The sequence below is a fragment of the Monodelphis domestica genome, chromosome 1 (assembly GCF_027887165.1).
Source record: "Monodelphis domestica isolate mMonDom1 chromosome 1, mMonDom1.pri, whole genome shotgun sequence".
NCBI classification, from domain to species: Eukaryota; Metazoa; Chordata; class Mammalia; order Didelphimorphia; family Didelphidae; genus Monodelphis; species Monodelphis domestica.
The window spans coordinates 61,401,416-61,415,577 of record NC_077227.1 but is presented as its reverse complement, the minus strand read 5'-3'; the positions used below and the strand labels follow the sequence as shown (position 1 = coordinate 61,415,577).

General features: G+C 40.2%; 1 long non-coding RNA gene across 2 annotated transcripts; it reads right to left on the bottom strand.

Moving 5' to 3' along the window:
* Positions 1-1,126: 1,126 nt before the first annotated feature.
* On the bottom strand, positions 1,127-13,719 carry LOC103103514 (uncharacterized). 2 transcript variants are annotated; one of them, XR_001626864.2, is made up of 3 exons: positions 13,474-13,719; positions 12,306-12,506; positions 1,127-1,320 (listed from the first exon to the last, which is right to left on the bottom strand). It is a non-coding gene; the product is annotated as an uncharacterized LOC103103514 (long non-coding RNA). The 2 variants fall into 2 exon arrangements; XR_001626863.2 differs by having other exon boundaries at positions 12,408-12,506; positions 13,474-13,715.
* Between the last annotated feature and the right edge of the window lie 443 nt (positions 13,720-14,162).

Sequence of the window (14,162 nt, the reverse complement as noted above, 5' to 3'; positions counted from 1 at the left end):
AAATTTTATTTAATTAATTAATTTAGAATATTTTCCCACAGTTACATGATTCATGATCTTTCCCTCCTCTCCCCCCATCCCCTTTCATAGCCGATACACAATTCCACTGGGTTTTACATGTGCCATTGATCAAGACCTATTTCCATATTATTAATATTTGCATTAGGGTGATCATTTAGAGTCTACATCCCCAATCATATCCCCCTCACCATATATTTTTAAATGGATTGATGCTTTCTGTTAGTTGTCATTGGAGAGCCAACGAGAGAAAGGATTTTAAGTGGGAGCAAGATGGACTACAGAACAATTCGATGCTTTGTTTATGGTCCTGTCATGGTGGACCTGTGCATCTTCATTGTTTCTAGGAAGGAAGTATTGGTGAACTTAAGATTGGCTTGAGAGTCTTGACATTATGATTAGCATAATAGGAGAAATAAAGAGGATCTTGTCAGGGAAAGAAGCATGTTGAAGTAGAACCATATTCGCCCAAATATAGTATGATTCCCCCCCCCCCCCAATGTGTACCTTTGAAAGTCACATTCTCACCATATTCAAGCACTTCCAGCCTTGAAACCATAAGTTGTGCATTGTGTGCCTCAGCATATGCCAAAAGCATAGCTATCTCCTGGGGCAGATGGGAAATGTCGACCAAAGCCCCATTGTTTTGATATTCTGTTAAATGTCATCATTAATACTAAAGGTGCTTGATGAAAACTACTGGAAATGAGAAAACTGGAATGACTGTGATGCTTGTTGTCATAGCTGATGGAGAAAACTGACTCCTTATGTAATTTTAAGGCATGAAACATTATTGAAGGAAAAGTTACCATCAGGAGTGATCTTTTGTGTGCAGGAAAAGGGATGGATGGATGGATGAAGAACTTGTGTTAGATTGGTTGAATGTAATCTAGGTTAGATGTCCCAGTGCATTACTGTGTCCGAGAGGGATGCTCCTACTTGACGTCTTCAAGGGTCACCTGACTGAAAATGTGAAGAAAAGAATTGCTGAAATGTGCATGGACCTAGTTGTTATTCTGGGAGGAATGATGTCACAATTACAAGTGCTAGATGTAGTAATTAATCAGCCATTCAAAGATCATTTTAAGAAAGAATATAACCATGGATGTCAGCTGGAAAACATGAATTTACTCCAATGGAAAAAATAAGAAACTGTTGGTCACTGTATTAGGGAACTGGATCACAACCACTTGGGACAAAATCTTCACCATTGTGCTTGTATATCAAACCATATGGATGGTAGTGAAGATGGTGATTTGTGGGAAGAAGAGGGTGAAGGTGATGCCTCTACTAATGGTTCCACTTCAGGAGATGAGGATATAGAAGAAGAAGGAGAACATGATTAAATATTGGAAGGTAATTTCTCACAAGTATCTATAAAAGTAATTCATATTTAATAAACGTGTTCACATTAAAACTTCTTTAATTTGTTTTCAGGACCTTGAAAAAACTTTGAATTATAAATGCCTGCATTATTCACGAGGTAAGAGAAAGCTGTAATTTAAAAGGAGAAAAGAAAATGGGTTTTTCCTCTTTCAGAGTTACCCTTCAAAGTACTTGGGATCACACTATATTTGGTGTTGTATTATAGTCAGTCTAATATGGTACACCCTGGGTTTGGAATCAGAAGATCTGGACTAAAATTCTGATTTTATTGTTGATTACCTTAAGTTGCTGTGGGACCTTGGGCAAATCACTTAACTTCTCTGGACATCAGGCTTAATGTAAGAAACAGAATCTGGACATCATTTCATTTCATCTGTAAATTTGTAAATTTCATTTACAGGTAAATGATGGACGAATGAAGGAGCCACCTCACCCATTCCAAGGACAGTTCAATGATATGACTTATGAATACTTTTTTATTAAACTAGAGAAAAACACAAAGAAAATCGCCATCTGTAAGACCTTCTCATTGTGGGCTAGAGAAATTAACCTTTACATTTCTGCTAGATTTATTTCACCTTTAAGCAACCAGCTGTGTTTTCTGGGCTCTGGGCATTGCCTTCTTCCTGTGTTAGGGGATAACACACTTGGGTCAGACTGGAGTCCATCCCTCTCTTGATCAGTCTATTCAAAGGTGTCCATGGGAAAATGAAAGGAGATTTGGGGAGATAGAAACCAGAGCAACAGTCCATCTTTTTCTAAGCACCAGGAGTTTTGTCATCAGGAGGATGGGAAGGAGAAGTAGAAGGTGGGGAATGAAGGGGAAGTGGATGTGTATAGGTTTTTCTTCTTTTCTGGTTGTTATACATCCTGATCATAGATAGAGGTTGCTTCAGAGCTCCCATCTTGGGTAAGAGTCAATAGGGCCTAGTCTGAAGTCAGATATCATCACTGGTGTCAGATTCTCACAATTTGATCATTTTTGACAGGCTTGCCAGGTTCCTTGAGTTCTCACTATTGATCATGAATGGGCGTAGATAGTTTCTTTTCTAGAGACCTTCAGTGTTCTGGGAATATGCAAAGCTATTGCCATGTCTGTATATCTGTCTGAATGGATAGGTACATACAAACTCATAGGGGATCATGGGACAACATTATGTGTGAAGAGTTCTATGGTTCATATGGTCCACTGAGAGTTCCCTCAGTGGCAAACAGCCAACAACATTTTATTCAATGTTAATCTTGTCTGATGAAAGAGGAATTATCCACCAGAATAGATAACCAGCAACAGGGCTCACCTATTACTGATTCTTTTATGGTCTTTATCTGTGGAAGGGAAAAGATAAGTTGATGAAAAATTCATTATACAGTAGTTATAGCTGCTGTGCCTGCCTTGTCCCACATCTATGGGTTCATGGCTTATCAATCCAAGTAAATTCAACAGATACTTGAACTAGGGTACTGCTCTCTCTCAGCTCCCATGGCTCCAATAACTGCCTGTCAAACACCCCTCGTGTCTTGTTTGGGAACTGCAAATCATGCCAGTGATACTACACTGATGACCTGATGAGGCCAGAGTCAGCACAGGCTGTGTTTCTGAGGACACTCCTTCTGAGATGCTTTCAGTCCTGAAGGTCTATCTGTTCTTGAGTTTGGGACGGGACAAGGGGAGGTCCTGGCTGGTTGTTCTGTGTCTGGCACCCTCATAGCAAATGGACCTTTCTATTGGGAATACAACTGGTCATGTAATTCCCTATGAATTTAATGTCAGGCCACATAGGAGAGGTACTGGCCTAGGTTAGGACTCTGGGGCAGGAGAAAATAAAATGAGTGGCTGATAGTGGTAAGGGATTTGTCCCATTTCAAGGAGTGAGTGAGTGCTTGGCTTCTATCTATATGCCCTTTTTTGGGGGGTTCCAAATTACCTACAGAATAAAGTCTAATCTCTTTATCTGGGTATTTCTTATAATCTCCAATATGGCCCCAATGACATTCCTTTCACAATCTCACCAATACAATCAAGTCAATCTTTTCACTACTTTCAACATGTGCCATTATGTTCTACTGTTGGAGTTTCCTCTCTTCTCCTTTCTACCAATCCAAATCTCATCATCTTTCAAGGCCCTGCTCAAGACCTGCCTCCCTTGGAAAGTCTTCCATGGTCACTCCAATCCATGTGGCTAGGACCAGACTAAAATGCAATTGGGGAATGTAAGAAAACAAAAATATAACTCAACAGAGATAATGCTTATTTGTAATTTTCTTTTCTTTTCAAAAAAGTTTAATTAATTAATTAATTAAGAATATTTCTTCACAATTACATGAATCATGTTCTTTCCCTCCCCTTATCCCACCCCCCTCCCACAGCCAATGAGCAACTGCACTGGGTTTTTCATGTGTCACTGATCAAGACCTATTTCCATATTATTGATATTTGTATTAGGGTGATTGTTTAGTCTACATCTACAATCATATCCACATTGAACCATGTGACCAAGAAGTTGTTTTTCTTCTGTGTTTCTGCTCCCACAGTTCTTCCTCTGGATGTGGATAGCATTCTTTCTCATAAGTCTCTCAGAATTATCCTGGGTCATTGCATTGCTGCTAGTAGAGAAGTCCATTACATTTGATTGTACCGCAGTGTAGAAGGTTCTCCTGGTTCTGTTCCTTTCACTCTGCATCAATTCCTGGAGATTGTTCCAATTCACATGGGATTCCTCCAGTTCATTATTCCTTTTAGCACAATAGTAATCCAGCACCAATAGATACCCCAATTTGTTTAGCCATTCCCCAATCGAAGGGTATCCCCTCATTTTCCAGTTTTTTTGCCACCACAAAGAGTGCTGCCATAAATATTTTTATACAAGGCTTTTTCCTTATTTCCTCTTTGGGGCATAAACCCAGCAGTGGTATGCCTACCTTGAAGGGCAGGTGGACTTTTAATGCCCTTTGGGCATAGTTCTAAATTGTCTTCCAGAATGGTTGGATCAATTCACAACTCCACCAGCAATGCATTAATGTCCCAACTTTGCCACATCCCCTCCAACATTTATTGCTTTCCTTTGCTGTCATGTTAGCCAATCTGCTAGGTGTGAGGTGATACCTCAGAGTTGTTTTGATTTTCATCTCTCTGACTATAAGAGATTTAGAGCACTTTTTTCATGTGCTTATTAATAGTTTTGACTTCTTTATCTGAAAATTGCCTATTCATATCCCTTGTCCATTTATCAATTGGAGAATGGCTTGATTTTTTGTACAATTGATTTAGCTCCTCATAAATTTGATTAATTAGACCTTTGTCAGAGGTTTCTGTTATAAAGATTTCCCCCCAATTGGTTGTTTCCCTTCTAATTTTGGTTGTATTGGTTTTGCTTGCACAAAAACTTTAATTTGTAATTTTCTAAGTCAATATCCAGGCTGCTATGACAGTTTTCTATGAGTTTGGCAAAGCTGTTCTAATCTCTCCGCACCATTTTATTCTACCTTCTTCTTTGGATATTTATCAGATGCTTATCACATTTCCCAATCCCTTCAGGGGAAGTATTACAAACTATACCCAAGGTAATTAAATGGAAGGAATAAAGAGAAAGTACCTTCAATTTGGAAGTGGAAGTGGGCATATCAGGCCACCATTGTTACTATGGGGCCTGGTATGGAAGAAGATCACCTCACCCTTGCTATCTGGTATTATCCCATTTTTACTCATTATTCTTGCTAACTACCTGCTAAGCACTGTTATTTCTATATTGGTGAAGGATTGCAAGTGGCATCCGACCCCTCCAAACAGCATCCTGGAGGAAAGCCAGTAATCTTTTAGTGTGGGAGGGGCGTATCTTTTATTTCTTTAATTCCCACACAGCGCCTGGAACAGGGCTGGGCATATAGTAGGCAATCAACAAATGATTATTGATCAACTGACTGGTATCCTCACAGAGGATAAGGAAGGACTCATCTCTTAATCCCATACATCTGCCCTTCCAGCTGTGACTCAAAAGCTTTTAGCCTGACAATGATTTGCTCTACTTTCAAAGCTGAGGTCAAATGTGTTTTCCCCTGAATCCTTTTCTCTTGGAACCGGACATATATATACTCAGGCACAGCAAGCACATGATTTCCTTCTAACATGTTTGCTATCAACATGCCTCCGAAAATCCTCCCAGGAGACATTATATTTTATTATATTTTGGCTGCTACCTGGCTTTGTTGGCCCAGGGAACCTTTAACCCTGGCAAGATGATCAGGGTCAGTGAGAATGAGTAACCTATCTATCCTCAGTGTGAAAACAAAACAATTATCCCTGTGGGTGCCAGTGAGGGTGTACCTAGTTGAGAGAAAGGGGGGGGGATCCAGAAAAAAAACAACAACAACACAAACTAATCTCTAATTAAATTCAGGAAGGTGAGGAAGGCAACAGTATTTGTTTATCCCTGGCATGTAACACCCCTTCTTAGGCCTGGGACCATTCCTTCACTCATGGGGGCAGATGTTAAAGCATCGGAATACTCATGATCACAGAAATAAAACAATTTGTGAAGCCCAGTGGAGAGAAGTGATTTAAAATGAAGGAAAAGAAGGAGGAGAAAAGGAAAAAGAGAAAGCCAGAAAGGGCAGGATAGTACATTGGAGAGAGTACTAGAATTAGAGGACCTGGGTTCACATCCTGCCACTGTTACTTCCTACTTCTGTAACTATGAACAAGCTATTTCCCCCATTTTGGGCTTCAGATTACTCCTGTAAAGAGAAGAGGTTGGACTGAATGACCTCTAAAGTCACTTCTAGAGCTAAATCCCCAATTATAGTAAAAAAGAACAAAAGGTAAAGAACACAGTGAAAGAATAACTAATATCTTGCCCTGTGCACAGTAGATGCTTACAAAATATTGAACTGAAGAGAGAAGAGAAAATGCATTTATAGAGTGCCTGCTATAAGCCAGGCTCTGTGCTAAAAACTTTAAAATATCATTGCATTTAGCCCTTGCTACAACCCTTAGCGGTAGGTGCTGCTATTATCTCCATTTCATAGTCAAGAAAACACAGCTTAAGTGACTTGCCCAGGGTCACATAACTAGTAAGTATCTGAGACTAGATTTGAACTCAAGACTTTCTGATTTCAGGCCTAGCATTCTATCCATTGCACCACCTAGTTTTTCTTGATGAGGATGGGAAAAGAGGGACAATGAAAGAGGGAGAAAAGGGAAAAAAGAGAAGAGAAGGGGTAGAGACTCAAAGATTGGCAGCGCACAAATTTCCAAAGAGAATCTCAGAGGGAGCAGACATCATGCAGTATGCATGATGGGTGCAAAGAGATATCCAAATGCTGTATTTTGACTAAATTTAGATCCTCAGTAGAAAAGGGAGGCAGGAAGCTGAACTTTGAATTCCATCTAATTTCAGTAGTTTTAAGCCTTTGTTCTCTTGGTGATCTTTGACCTCCTCATTGATAAAGAGCCAGGAAGTAGGAAAAGGGCAGATCTGAAACTCCAAAGATGTGAATGCATGTCCTAATGCCTCATATATATCTCCCTAGGCTCTCTAAGGAACACATACATGCCTTAGAAGTAATAAGTCCTGAGCAGGAGGCTAAAGGTGTGGGAGAAATGGGACCAAGAAGTCTACCCTCCTGGTCTTCCTTGGTTTACTGGAGCCTTGCACAATGTCTTGTGGATAGTGGGCATTTGATACAGGTTGAGTTGGGTTGAATTGAATTGGTATCCCAACAAGTCATTAAGCTCACTGAGGTTTGTAAAACTAGGTTCTGATACTTCTCTTCTATCTCTCAGACTATTTAGGGTTAGGGTCACTCAGAGTGAGGGACCAGAGAGTTCCACTGTGCTCTGCCCAGTTTCAAGCATATTTTGGGGGGTGGTGGTTACATTTGGGTTTTTTTCTTTTCTTGAAAGTTGTTTCACTCTATCTTCTTGTTGGTTCTTTTTCTCTTGTATTTGTTTTGTGGCATTATTTTAATATTGGTTGGAGAGGATTCTCACAGTGATTCTGAGCTTCTCTACTTTCCACCGCCATCTTGGCTCTGTCTCTGGAACTCTGAGGTAGCCACATTTTAAGATGGACATTGATGAGATGGAGCATTTTCACAGAAAGGCAACCAGGGTATTGAGAAACTGGGAAAATGACCATAGAAGGAATGTTTGAAGGAACTAAGGATATTCAGCCTAGAGGAGGGGAAGATTTAGGAAGGACATGCTATGATCGTGATGGAACATTACGGTTCTATAAGAAATGAGAAATCTGAAGAATATAGAGAATCAGGGAAAAAGATATTCTTTGCTTTTGTGTGCCCATCATTTAACAACTTGCTTGGCACATAGTAAGTACCTAATTTACTTATTTTTAAAACTATGTAGATTTTGGGGTGGCAGCTGGGTGGCTCAGTGGATTGAGAGCCAGGCCTAGAGACGGGAGGTCCTAGGTTCAAATCTGGCCTCAAACACTTCCCAGCTGTGTGACCCTGGGCAAGTTACTTAACCCCCATTGCCTAGCCCTTACCACTCTTCTGCCTTGGAGCCAATACACAGTATTGACTCTAAGATGGAAGGTAAGGGTTTCAAAAAATATTGACTTTTTTTTTGTTTTTATATCATGTACATGCTATAGTGTATCCCTTTCCCAAATGTTTCTTAATTATTGTTTTAAGCAATTTCATGAACTGATGCAAAATGAAGTAAGCAGAACCTGGAAAATAATATGTATTTTGGACATTGGATTGGAGCATGTTATTCTTCAAGGGCCATCCCATGGAGTGCATACTGGCTACTTAGAGGGACATGTGCTCAATGATGAAGGACTTGTGTTATGTGATGATAAAACAAAGCTTTCATTTGGTCCCTTGGTCCCTATGTGCCTTTTTTTTGCCCCAAAACAGGGCTCCTTGTTAAGAGTTTGGGGCACTGTGACATATACTTAGGTAGTTCAGTGGATAGAGTGTCAGGAGGATCTGGATTCAAATCTTGTCTCATATACTTCTTAGTTGTATGACCTTGGGCAAACCACTTAACCCCAATTGCCTTGCCGTTGCCATTCCTGTCTTAGACCTGATACTAAGACATAAGGTTAGGGTTTTAAAAAAAAGAATACTGTGACCAAGTTATCACTCTTTGCGGATGACATGATGGTCTACTTAAAAAATCCTAGAGATTCAACCAAAAAGCTAATTGAAATAATCAACAACTTTAGCAAAGTTGCAGGATACAAAGTAAACCCACATAAATCATCAGCTTTTCTATATATCTCCAACACAGCTCAGCAGCAAGAACTAGAAAGAGAAATCCCATTCAAAATCACCTTAGACAAAATAAAATACCTAGGAATCTACCTCCCAAGACAAACACAGGAACTATATGAACACAACTACAAAACACTCGCCACACAACTAAAACTAGACTTGAGCAAATGGAAAAATATTAACTGCTCATGGATAGGACGAGCCAATATAATAAAAATGACCATCCTACCCAAACTTATTTATCTATTTAGTGCCATACCCATTGAACTACCAAAATACTTCTTCACTGATTTAGAAAAAAACATAACAAAGTTCATTTGGAAGAACAAAAGATCAAGGATATCCAGGGAAATAATGAAAAAAAACACATATGATGGGGGCCTTGCAGTCCCTGACCTTAAACTATATTACAAAGCAGCAGTCATCAAAACAATTTGGTACTGGCTAAGAAACAGAAAGGAAGATCAGTGGAATAGACTGGGGGAAAGTGACCTCAGCAAGACAGTATACGATAAACCCAAAGATCCCAGCTTTTGGGACAAAAATCCACTATTCGATAAAAACTGCTGGGAAAATTGGAAGACAGTGTGGGAGAGACTAGGAATAGATCAACACCTCACACCCTACACCAAGATAAATTCAAAATGGGTGAGTGACTTAAACATAAAGAAGGAAACCATAAGTAAATTGGGTAAACACAGAATAGTATACATGTCAGACCTTTGGGAGGGGAAAGGCTTTAAAACCAAGCAAGACATAGAAAGAATCACAAAATGTAAAATAAATAATTTTGACTACATCAAACTAAAAAGCTTTTGTACAAACAAAACCAATGTAACTAAAATCAGAAGGGAAACAACAAATTGGGAAAAAAATCTTCATAGAAACCTCTGACAAAGGTTTAATTACTCATATTTATAAAGAGCTAAATCAATTGTACAAAAAATCAAGCCATTCTCCAATTGATAAATGGGCAAGGGAAATGGATAGGCAGTTCTCAGATAAAGAAATCAAAACTATTAACAAGCACATGAAGAAGTGTTCTACATCTCTTATAATCAGAGAGATGCAAATCAAAACAACTCTGAGGTATCACCTCACACCTAGCAGATTGGCTAACATAACAGCAAAGGAAAGTAATGAATGCTGGAGGGGATGTGGAAAAGTAGGGACATTAATGCATTGCTGGTGGAGTTGTGAACTGATCCAACCATTCTGGAGGGCAATTTGGAACTATGCCCAAAGGGCGACAAAAGAATATCTACCCTTTGACCCAGCCATAGCACTGCTGGGTCTGTACCCCAAAGAGATAATGGACAAAAAGACTTGTACAAAAATATTCATAGCTGCGCTCTTTGTGGTGGCCCAAAACTGGAAAACGAGGGGATGCCCATCAATTGGGGAATGGCTGAGCAAATTGTGGTATATGTTGGTGATGGAATACTATTGTGCTAAAAGGAATAATAAAGTGGAGGAGTTCCATGGAGACTGGAACAACCTCTAGGAAGTGATGCAGAGCAAGAGGAGCAGAACCAGGAGAACATTGTACACAGAGACTAATACACTGTGGTATAATCGAACGTAATGGATGTCTCCATTAATGGCGGTGTAATGTCCCTGAACAATTTGCAAGGATCCAGGAGAAAAAAACACTATTCATAAGCAAAGGATAAACTATGGGAGTGGAAACACCGAGGAAAAGCAACTGCCTGAATACAGCGGTTGAGGGGACATGACAGAGGAGAGACTCTAAATGAACACTCTAATGCAAATACTATCAACAAAGCAATGGGTTCAAATCAAGAAAACATCTAATGCCCAGTGGACTTACGCGTCGGCTATGGGGGGTGGGGGGGAGGAAAAGAAAATGATCTATGTCTTTAATGAATAATGCTTGGAAATGATCAAATAAAATATATTAAAGAGCAAAAAAAAAAAAAAGAATACTGTCCACTAAGGCAATAAATACAGATCACTCAGACTTTTAGAGTAGTAACTCCAGTCTTTGCATCTTTTCTTTTCCTATCAGCCAATTGAGTCTCTCTCTTGGACTTCCTATGGTGTGGGGAGGCTGCTTGAAAATAGCATTGTGAGCACATGTCCTTAACATGGTGGGATGCACCGTTACATTTTAAGCGGATCCCTGTTCTCACAATGAAATCAAAGTCACTGAAGAAATAAATCATAGAAAATTAAAAAAATAGAGATTATTTAGACCAGCCACCTCATTTTACAGAGTTTCATGTGCTCTCAATCATGAGGGCTGAGCGGAGAGTTCCTGGTCCCAGCTGTGCAGAGGCAGTGGCGTAACCCCACAGTCTTGGAGATAGGAACCATATGGCTAAGTGATGAGGGTTCTTGAAATCCAGCCTGCTGGTGAGAGGAAGCAAGATTTCCTGGACAATGCAAAGTTCCAGGAAGCAGCCTTCTAGAGCAGGGATTCTTAACCTTTTTTTGTTAAGGACCCCTTTGGCAGGCTAGTGAAGCCTATGAACCCCTTCTCAGAATAATGTTTTTAGATACATAAAATAAAATGTATAGGGATACAAAGGAAATGAAAACTTAGTGACAATATACAGGCTTTCCCCCATCTTTATGCACACATTCCCTGAAATCTTTCCTGGAGGGAGCAGGATAAGAATCCTTGTTCTAGAAGGAGAAAGGGAATTCTTTGACAACACCAGCCTCTTGAGGATGCTGAGGAGCAAGAAGGAGCTGAGCCATGGCATAGAGGAACAAAGATTTGTACTTGGTTTTCCATGAGTTATTTGGAAAGCCCAGATATGCTAGGTCAACAGTCACCGACCTATCAATTCCATGTTTTTCTTCTAGGGAGAGAGACCAAGCTCTTAGGATAAAGGCCTCAAGCTAGAGGCCTAAATTTATCCTTAGGATAAAATTAGGGCTCACTTTAACTTGGGGGACAACTCTCTAGTAAACCCGCCATATAGTGATGCTATGACTCTGAGGGTTAAATATGGCTCTCACGGGGAGGGAGAGGTGGGATCATTGAAAGGGAGGAGCCAAATTTGTTTTGATGGACTATTGCGAGTCTTTTATCTATTGTCTACATTTTTTTGTGGAGTGAAATAAAAGTTATCTTGGACCTGATATGCTTTGTTCCTATAACGGGGAAATCCTTGGGCTTGGATTATTAGTATTGGCCCCTTTCTGGAGGCTATGTGCTCTGTCCTCTCATTAAAGGACTTGCACGCCACAGCAGCTATTGATTGGCCCTTTGACCAGTTTATAGTTTCTGTGACCTCAGTGAAGATGAGTTGCCACAGGGTTAGCAAGAGACACTAACCTAATGGGCTACAAGGGAATGAGGGACCAATCAAGAGTTGATGTGTCTTGTATGTCCTTTAGCAGGGGGCTGGAGCAGCACATGTCCGACAGAAATGGGTCAAAGTCAATATCCAGCTTCCGGAATTCCTCTGCTAAGAGCACGTCTCCCACTGAAAGGAGCCAGTGCACATGGCCAACTACCTTGGTGACATTCTTCCCCTTGTTCAATTTTGGCACGATTCACAGAAAAATCCATAATGAACACCCTCCTGCATCTACCCTAGCTTTAGGACCTGAAGGTCACATTTATGGGCAAAACCAAAATAATAACATTTAATAAATACATGATATTCTATTAAGTGACCATAACTTACCTCCTGTTTGGTGCTTGCCTTTTAGGGGTCTAGAAGAGACCAGAAGTAGTTCCCCATGACCCAGGGGCCTCTTCCCACAAGAGGCTACTATCCCAGACTTACATGGATCGGGGCAAACTGACTCCAAAGGAAGGATTAAGCTTTGCTTGCACTTTCTGCTTCATTCTGCTCATTCCTTGGAGTAGAATTCCAGAGAAAAATCTGTAAAAGAAACCTTGAGTGTTATTCTTGTCTAGTATCCCTCCAAAAGGGATGAAAAGCATCTCTTTTAGAAGAGATACTCTAGGGGGCAGCTAGGTGGCTCAGTGGATTGAGGGCCAGGCCTGGAGATGGGAGGTCCTGGGTTCAAATGTGACCTATGGTACCTACTACCTGTATTTCCCTGGGAAAGTCACTTAAGCTCCAATGCCTAGCCCTTATTGCTCTTTTGCCTTGGTTTTTTAATTTCAATTTTTAAAAACCCTTACCTTCTGTGTTAGAATCAATACTGTGTGTTGGTTTCAAGGCAGAAGAGCAGTAAGGGCTAGGCAATGGGGGTTAAGCAACTTGCCCAGGGTCACCTAGCTAGGAAGTGTCTGAAGTCATATTTGAGCCTAGGACCTTGCTCTTCTGCCTTGGAACCAATATTGATTCTAAGATAGAAGTAAGGGTTAAAAAAAAAGATACTCCATTTACAATCACATAGGTATAGGAAAGTTATTTATTTCTTCTATCACAAAAGAATTGTCTGACATAGAGAAGACTCATAAATAAGCATTAACAAATATTTAAAATAAAAAACAATAACCCCTCACTCTTTATATTCCCCAGAGAGGTAAAGACAACTCTAAGGGACCCAAATTTAAGCAAATATTTCATATTCTTCTCAAATCTCGACTTTCTGATCCACTCACAAAGTTCCAATTTTCTTGTCAGTGAGACACATGAATATTTACTTCTTTCAGGTTCAGAGTGGTTGTATCAATGGTAATTTCCCTTGTGATGCTGGATAGCTATAGAAAGCACCTCCCTATGAGCAACCGGCTTAGGAAGCCAAGAACTCTTAAAGTCATGAGCTGTCCACAGAGGTTGGAATATCCATCTCTCTGGACCATTGTCTGTTGGTTGCAAAGCTTTGCTCGGGAAAGAAGCACAACACAGGAGGCGGTTAGGGACTTGAGGTACTCACCTAGAAAGGCACCTCCTTTTGATGCCATGAACTCAAAGTCATCCTTGGCTCTAGGGAGAGAGAAGACAAATCTCCTTTCCCTTTAGATGAAAATCCAGAAGTTCAAATCAATTCATTCAAAAGGAGGAGAATGGCTTTTGATCTCCATCTCTCATAGCCCACCAAATAGGTGACTCTTCCTCACCCTGTGACCAAAAATTTTCAATGAAATTCCAGTTCCAGGGATCAAAGACCAATCAGGAGTTCTGTTGCACATATCCTTTAGTGAGATTCTAGAATGTAACTTCTACAGAAAGAGACCACTGGGTATGTCCAACAATAGGGATCGCCATGGATAAATCACCTTGAGTGATCACAAAAGAATGGGGCAGGGAAGGGAACAAGTGTTGATTAAGCACTACTATGTGCCAGACACTGTGCTAAGCAAATTATGGATATTTAAATTGATCCATCTAACAATCTTGAGAGTGAGGTATTATCATGATTTCCAGTTGAAGAAACTGAGGCAGACAGAGGTTAGGTCTTCCTTAATCTTATCCCACCAAGGAGCAAATGTATCATAGTGGCTCTAGCATAGAAGTCCTGGGTTTGGATCCCCCTACTGATGTTCTCTACCCATGTGACCTTGAAGGACTTATTTAATCCCCCTAGACTTCTTTCATTACCAGTAAAAAGAGGGACCATATAGA